This window comes from Mus caroli, chromosome X, assembly GCF_900094665.2.
Source record: "Mus caroli chromosome X, CAROLI_EIJ_v1.1, whole genome shotgun sequence".
Classification (NCBI taxonomy): Eukaryota; Metazoa; Chordata; class Mammalia; order Rodentia; family Muridae; genus Mus; species Mus caroli.
In genome coordinates, this window is record NC_034589.1 from 147,331,935 (window position 1) to 147,340,880 (window position 8,946).

Genomic DNA, 8,946 nt, shown 5'->3' on the forward strand with positions numbered 1-8,946 from the left:
ATCGTAAGCTACCATATGGGTTCTGAGAACTAAACCCAGGTCCTGTGAAGGGATAACAAATAATCTTAAGCACTGACTCATCTCTCCATCCCACAGTCATCGACAAATAAATGGAATTTTTTCTACTAGTTTTTAATTTTGAATTACTCTAAATTCTTTCAAATTATTGTTACACATAAAATAATGAAAATAATGCCATGCAATTTGACATTGATGTCAATATACTTAAAGTCTTTTGTATGGCCACTGAAACATAGTAGATCAGGAAATAACAGCTACAATTCCCATTATCCTTCAGTTACTTTCAATATTTTCACATCATAGCATTTTCTGGGCATGCTCTATACCAGTGCCCTTCAAAGTGAAGTTGAGGGAAACTAGAAGTAGAAGTAACAGACCATGTTGTGCCTTTCTATAGCCTACAGACCTCATGGTTTCCATATGCACTAGCCAGTTTTAAGTGGCAGCCCATTCACTTCCTTGGGCCTTTCTACAATTTGCATAAGGTCGTGTAGCCTGTCCATGCACAAAGCTATAAATGTTGGCATTTGCTACTTCCCAGTAGAATTCTAAAACCAATGACTGGGGAACTGTTTAATACCTCAAATTCCTTAACTCTCAGCAATAAAGCTGAGATTTCTGTCAGGGACAGTGGGCGCAGTGAAATATTATTTTATGATAACTGTAATTTAGCAGGTTAGGCTGCCACAGGTTTACAGATACTGGCAAAAGACACAAGATGCCTGAGCCAGAAAACAAAGGACTTTATTGCTTATACTACGAAAGATAGCATGTGCTTCATGGAGTCATAGGTTACCTTTGACAGCCAAATCCCATGGTGGTGATAGAAAGCAGTCCCTGGGGGAGCTGTGCACACAGTGGGACTGAAAGTTCCCAGTCTCTGTAATCTTCCATCTTATAAAGGCTACTAGAAAAGCTGCCCAACTTTGTCCCAGAGAAAAACATTTTTTTTATGGTAAGAGAATAGATCTGTCCTCTGTGCTTGTGTAGAAGGAGACATTATCTCTATATTCCAAGATTATGGGTAACTCGGTGTTCTTTGCAATATGTTCATACTCTTGTGTTTTTAAGGTTAGAAACACCAAACGTGTGCATCATCCCACTTCCCCAGAAGGACTGCTTCCAGTAGCACAAAGTGGTTAAGTCCCTTGATAGTGTATCTTTAATTGTCTTCTTCAGGTTTTGCTTCATTTCTCCACTCCCAAACAAATGACTTTTTTTTTTAATTTTTGTATCTATGGTGTTTTGCCTTATGTAGCATGTGCACGGCTGGTGCCGGCAGGAACCAGAAGAGAGAGTTGAATCAACTGGAACTGGAGTTACATGTGGCTGTGTGCTTACATATGAGTGCTTTAAGATTGAACCTGGATTCTCTGTAAGAACAGCTAGTGCTCTTGGAGAGTGGGCCCTCTCTCCAGACCCAAACAAATAGCTGTTTGGATACTGAAAACAATTAGGATACTATCAAGAAGGAAGAAACAATAAACTGAAAACCAAGTGTTAGAGGCCAATCTGGGTCACATAGCAAGTTCCAAGCAAGCCTGGGCTCAGTCTCAGAAGGAAGAGGAGAATAAAGAAGAGAAGGAGAGGAGGAAGGAGGAGGAAGGGGAAGTAGCAGGAGGCATGAGAAAATAGATGGTGAATCAGTCATAAGCAGAGTCCATTATAACTCTGGCAGGAGTTGCAAGCATTTTGCTTTAGGCATTGCAGTTCAGCCAACTTAAGGAAGTAAATAGAGGTATTTATCTTACATTAATTCAGGGAATACTTTTAACTGGAATGCATCTCCTGAACAACTGATTGGATTATCTTATTGTAAAATAGCTACTAAAAACTCGTTTGTTCTAATTGTTATCTAATAAGATGGGCATTTTGTTGAGAAAAAAAATGGAATTTCTGACACCTTCTGATATATATCTGGTCTATAAAGAGTCCAGATTTGCCTCCAATATCTGGTCCCCCATTTCTTGTTCTTCCTTCTTAATCATATTCTAATTGTTTTCAGGTATGTAAAAAGTCATTTGTTGGGGCTGGAGAGATGGCTCAGCATTACACACACACACACACACACACACACACACACACACACACACACGACAAAGACAACAGAATTTAGTAACCCTGTTATTACACATAAGACATAAGAAAATAAGAATTCTTTTTTTTCATAATTTGTTTTTTACTCACGTTACATCCCAGTCACAGACCCCACCCTGTCCTTCTTCTCCTCCCAGTCCCACCTTTACAAATTCCTCCTTGCATTACCCCTCCCCTTCTCCCCAGAGAAGGTGAAGCCCCTACTTGGGTACCACCCCACCATGGGACAAGTTCCAGCAGGACAAAGCACTTCCTCTCCCACTGAAGCTGAACCAGGCAGTCCAGGTAGGGGAAGGGGATCCAAAGACAGTCAACAGAGTCAGAGACAGCCCATGCTCCAATTGTTAGGGGACTCACATGAAGACCAAGGTGCATGTCTGCTGTGAATGTTGGTAGACTAGATTGAGCCCATGTATGCTCTTTGGTTGGTGGTTCAGTCTCTGTGAGCCCCAATGAGCCAAGGTTAGTTGACACTGTATGTCTTCTTGTGGTGTTCTTGACCCCTAAGAGGAGCTCAATTCTATCACACACTCTTCCACAAGACTTCTTGAGCTCCACCTGATATTTGGCTATGAGTTTCTGCATCTGTTTCCATCTGCTGCTGGGTGAAGCCTCTCTGATGACAGTCATGCTAGGCTCCTGTCTGCAAGCGCAGCAGAATATCAATAGTGTCAGAGATTGGCTCTCTCCCATGGGATTGGTCTCAAGTTGGGCCAGTCATAGGTTAGCCATTACCTCTGTTTCTGCTCTATCTGGTACATCTACACCATGGAATACTAGGAATACTATCCAGCTATTAAAAACAAAGCCTTGTCGGGCATGGTGGCGCACGCCTTTAATCCCAGCACTCGGAAGGCAGAGGCAGGTGGATTTCTGAGTTCGAGGCCAGCCTGATCTACAAAGTGAGTTCCAGGACAGCCAGAGCTATACAGAGAAACCCTGTCTCGAAAAAAAAAAAGAGAGGGGGGGGTGAGGAGGGGTATGGAGGTGACTCTCAGGTATAGAGAGGAAGGGGAGAGAGAAGAGGACTGGGCATGAGAATGTAAATCAGTGGGGGAGGGGCACATCTCTAGGACTAGCTGGAGACCTGGAATGGGAGAGGATATGGGGAGTCTATGGGGTAACCCTAGCTGAGATCCCTACTAGTAGGGGATATAGAGACAGAAGTGGCCACCTCCTGTAGCCAGGCAGGACTTTCAGTGGAAGGAGAGGGACATCAACCTACCCACAAAACTTTCAACCCAAAATGTGTCCTGCTTACAAGGTGCACAGGGATAAAGATAGAGCAGAAAACAAGAATTCTTAATTGCAAAGGGCAGATTGCTACTTTCCACATTACCCACCCAGCGACGGACGGGTCCATGTGGCATTTGTTACCACTGTAACTTAAAGAGAAACGTAGACAGTGTCTGGAGCCCTTGAGAAGGCTCATCCTGCAGATGAAGGAGGAGGATGTCCTCAAATTCCTTGCTGCAGGAACCCACTTAGGTGGCACGAACCTTGACTTTCAAATGGAGCAGTGCATCTACAAAAGGAAAAGTGATGGTATCTATATCATAAATCTGAAGAGGACTTGGGAGAAGCTGTTGCTCCCAGCTGTTGCTCACAGGTTCTCCATTGAGAACCCTGCTGACGTCAGCATCATCTCCAAGAACACTGACCCACGAGGGAGCTGTGCTGAAGTTCGCGGCTGCCACAGGAGCCATTCCCATTGCTGGTTGCTTCACGGGTGGAACCTTTCCTAACGAGATCCAAGCAGTCTTCAGGGAGCCACGGCTTCTAGTGGCGACTGATCCCAGAGCTGACCACCAGCCCCTCAGAGAGGCCTCTTATGTCAACCTGCCCACTATTGCTCTGTGTAACCCAAATTCTCCCCTGCGCTATGTGGACATTGCCATCCCATGCAACAAGGGTGCTCACTCAGTGGGTCTGATGTGGTGGATGCTGGCCAGGGAAGTACTCCACATGCGAGGTACTATCTCCCGTGAGCATCCAGGGGAGGTTAGGCCTGATCTTTACTTCTACAGAGACCCAGAGGAGATTGACAAGGAGGAGCAGGCTGCTGCTGAGAAGGCTGTGACCAAGGAGGAATTTCAGGGCAAATGGACTTCACCAGCTCCTGAGTTCACTGCTGCTCAGCCTGAGGTGGCTGATGGGTCTGAGGGTGTGCAGGTACCCTCAGACCCATCAGCCCTGCCCATCCAGCAGTTCCACAAGGAAGACAGGAGTGTGCAGCCAGCCATTGAGGACTGGTCAGCAGCTCCCACAGCGCAGGCCAATGGGGTTGGAGCCACCATTGAGTGGTTCTGAGCTGCTCTGTATACATCTGATGAAAGGGGGGAAAGGGTGGAAGGAAAATAAAGTTCCTAAAAGCTGAAAACAAAAACAAAAACAAAAAAGAGTAGATTGTTATTTGTTTGTAAATAATGATGGGAATTCATTGAAATAACACATAGACAAAAATTTTCAAAAAGAACTGTATTAAAGGGTCACAGCATTAGGAAGGTTGAGAACCACTACTCTAGGGTCTTCTGAATCATTCATCCTCAATGTGTGATCTCTGTATCAGCAGCAACAGTAGCATTATATTGAGAACTTACCAATAGTCAGGATTCTCAAGTCCAACTGGAACTGCTAAATCAGGAACTCAGAAAATAGAGATTCTCATGAGTCTTACATGTGCTCAAATATGAGAATCACTGCTCAGGAATCTAACTCAAAGCTGTGACTCAAGTAAAAAATTCCCAGTGGTTTCTAAGTCAAGGAAACCAGTTGCCAACCAGAAAGCTGAGTGATAATGAAAATAGGTCCAAAACCAGGTTTCAGTTGTTCTGTGACAGATAACTTCATAGAACGCATCCTAAAGTCTGTGAACAAGAACACAAACCGTTGTATCATCGTGCCCCACACCAATGCCCCTGTTGTTGTTGTCATCATCATCATCATCATCGTTGTTGTTTCCTTTAATGTTCACTTTGAGTGGTTTCTGTGATTTGGCTATTTTTCCCCTTATGTGACATTATCTTCATTTCATAAACTGGCATTAACATCCTCAAAAAGGTTTCCTGATTAACCCTATCTTCCTCTGATGTGGCATTTTACTCTGTGACTTGGTGTCTTAACATTTGCATATTCATTTTGCATGACATTAATCTGCATTCAAGCCACATGCTTTGAAAATACTCTGAGTAGGTTACATCCATCTGTCAGACTGGAGGCTCAGCATTACCATAATTTTTCTCCTCCCCTTGTATCTTCTTGGCTTCTATGCCTATATAGGTCAATACTATACCAGCCAATGGTAACACATGCATAAATGCATGCATGAATGAGGACAATTGTCTTAGCATTATATATGAATCTTGAAGAAAGAAAGAGAGAAAGAGAGAGAGAGAAGGAAGAAAGAGAAGGAAGGAAGAAAGAAAGAGAAGGAAGGAAGGACGGAAGGAGGGAAGGAAGGAAGAAAACCCATTTAAATTGCTGTAGACCATGAATCCAGGATCCGATTTTGCAAAATTATTCACCATCTTCACAATGCCTAACACTCATCATCAGCAAATTAAATACTCAAGAAATCAATGAGAACCCCTCCCCCACGACCAGCCAGAAAAATAAGGCTTCTCTGTGATAGCTATACACTAAATTCCAGGTCAGTGTTACATACAATAGGATAGCATAGGCTAGGATAGGACAGGACAGGACCGGACAGGACCAGACAGGACAGGAAAGAATAGAGGAGACAAGGCTTGAGACCCCACAATGCCAGGCTTTCTGTGCTAAAACTGGGAGTGTCCGCAAATTCAAGCTGTTGGTCACTTTCACTGAAGCATCTACTCAGGCAAAAATGAAAAAGAGCAGATTCCACTTTCATATCCACCTGACCCATTACTCCAGCTATGGAGCCAATGAGATAATGCCATAATTGGATTGTCTGAATCCTCTGACTAGATATTACTGTCCATGGCAGTCCTAGGCAAGATTTGACAGTATACAAAGAAGTTTGCTTGTCCATTTGCACCGTTTTACAGCTCTCATTTGATCTCTGCCTTTCCCCATGACCCTTCAGTTCAAAGACGTCCATTTTTTACCTCCTTCATCCTTCTTATCAAATGTTATTCATAGGTGATTTTATCCACATTACTTTAGACTGCTGGTCACACAGCAAGAACATTAAGGGGATAACCAATTGTTTTCTGACTGAGTTTGTGTCCTAATCTGCAGAGAGGAACTCAAGCCTAGTACATGGCCAAAAACCTGTGGCTGGAGAGAACATAGGCCCTACTACTTTTATTTTGCTAAAGGGGTACAGTTTCAAACTAACTCCTGAATAAATGTCTATTTTATACCCAACTCTTACCCTCTCATCAAAGATGTTCCCTTTTAGGAAAGATGGTAACTGGCCAAAATGCAGAGAATAAGTAACTATGGAGTTCAGAGACCTAAATGGGACATATATGTCATAACCACTCTGGTCAGGGCTTAGAAACATTGTGGAAGAGAGGAAAGAATGATTGGAAGAACTAGAGGTCAACACTCCATCATGGACAGGGAAGAGGGGCATGGAGTTCCACATCTAAATGAGGAGCTATTGGCAACTGATGGACACTGGAAGGACAGTCGATTTTCTTCAGTGGTGTGGCCCATGATAGTTTTCCCATGCACTCGTGGATGGCATTCTACACCCATGCACATTTGGGCAGCACTAATTAGAGTCCATGGGCTACAAAATGAAGAGAGATAGAGGAAGATGGAGATATGAAGCATGAAGTTGAGAGAGAGAGAGAGAGAAAGAGAGTGTGTCCAGGAAGAGTGGGAGGGGAGTTTGGAGTGACTATGACCTAAATACATTGTATTCATGCATGAGGTTACCAAAATTAATAAAAAAAAAAATGTTTCAACTTCCCTTGGTGGTCATAAGCAGCAGCTTATAGGCAAGAGCCAATGTTTTGGAACACATGTTTTCAAGTGTCGCCTCACATCAGGATCACCTAAGAAGTGATATAAATGTGAGTCCTATCCCAGAGAATCACAATGAATTAATGTTGAACATACTCTGTCCTCTGAACATGTAGGAAAAACGATTAAAAATTGCCCCATAATGATCACAGTCAGCTATTGGATGGAACACAGGGCTCCCAATGGAGGAGCTAGAGAAAGTACCCAAGGAGCTAAAGAGATCTGCAACCCTATAGGTGGAACAACATTATGAACTAACCAGTACCCCGGAGCTCTTGTCTCTAGCTGCATATGTATCAAAAGATGGCCTAGTCGGCCATCACTGCAAAGAGAGGCCCATTGGACTTGCAAACTTTATATGCCCCAGTACAGGGGAACCCCAGGGCCAAAAAGGGGGAGTGGGTGGGTAGGGGATTGGGAGGGTGGGTATGGGGGACTTTTGGGATAGCATTGGAAATGTAAACGAGGAAAATACCTAATAAAAAATGCCCCATAAAAATTGTTAACCCCAAGGAGCTGAAGGGGTCTGCAAACCCTATAGGTGGAACAACAATATGAACTAACCAGTACCCCCAGAGCTCTTGTCTCTAGCTGCATATGTATCAAAAGATGGCTTACTCAGCCATCATTGGGAAGAGAGGCCCCTTGGTCTTGCAAACTTTATCTGCCTCAGTATAGGGGAACACCAGGGCCAAGAAGTGGGAGTGGGTGGGTAGGGGAGAAGGGTGGGGGGAGGATAACGGGGACTTTTGTGATAGCATTTGAAATGTAAATAAAGAAAATATCTAATAAAAAAAAGGAAAAAATGTTAACCTGTAGCTATTCTGAAAACTTCTGATCCAGCCTTGCTCTCAATGTGTACTTTTTCCTACCAGCTACTTCATCCCCACCTGAAAACTGGGCTGTAGCCTAGACTGCATGACACAAAATCTGTACTTTGACAAAATGTCTCAATCCCATGCTGCATAGAAAAATCAAGCTTTAAGGCCCTCTGCTTTATAATACGTCCACTCCTAGTGCAAGGATCAAGGACCAGAATCTAAACCGAAGAAGAGCAGAGTGTTCTTTTAGTTTTAGGCATCAGACAGCATTTGGTAAAAGAAGGGTTTCCCCAGCCTTCTGAGTCATGTTCCAGAAGTAGTCACCTACTCCTCCTACTCCTAAGAACATTCTGGTGTTATTAAATGTCAGCTGCAGATATACATCTGGCTGTGAATCAGCCAAGGAGAAAACAGACACTGTTGCTGGAGTTTGTGCTTCCTGGAAATGGCTGGCAGAGTTCAGGAAGTGGAACGGCTCTCAACGAGACCTGGGAGCATTTCGGCAGAGTTTCTGAGTAGCTGGATCACCTGGGCACTCATCAATTGCTGTGAACCTAGACGCTATTTTACACTCCAACAGTAAGGCCCTAATTTTATGAGTTTATTAGTAGTGCAGGCTCTATGCATCCCCAGACCTGCTGAGTCAGGGGCTACATTGTAACAAAATACACAGATGATTCATATGTTAGTAGAAGTTAAAGAACAATGACTTAAAGTGTTAACCACAAATCCTGTTCATTTGTGCTATATAGGGAGGTTTTCAAATTTTCTTACCCCCACCCCAATAATTAAGCCGATCTTTGGGGTGGGACCTTAGCATTTGTGAACAGCCACGTGGATGAACTGTGGACCATTGCCCCTGAATATTATCACACCCTATGTTCTCAACAGTGTCAAAACATTATCTCCTGGTTCCTCTAAAAACAGTCTGTATGATTGTGAATAAGGTACTTACTGAGTTTCAATTTTTTTCTCCTCTCAAACATAATCGTACGCACACTTTGTGCCTCTCAACAACATGGTTGTATGGCAAAAAGAAATAAGGTACCAA

The 8,946-nt window shown here is 43.4% G+C and overlaps 1 pseudogene; it reads left to right on the forward strand.

The window, feature by feature from the left end:
• The first annotated feature begins 578 nt into the window (after positions 1-578).
• LOC110286435 lies at positions 579-4,428 on the forward strand (annotated as a pseudogene).
• Positions 4,429-8,946: the final 4,518 nt, after the last annotated feature.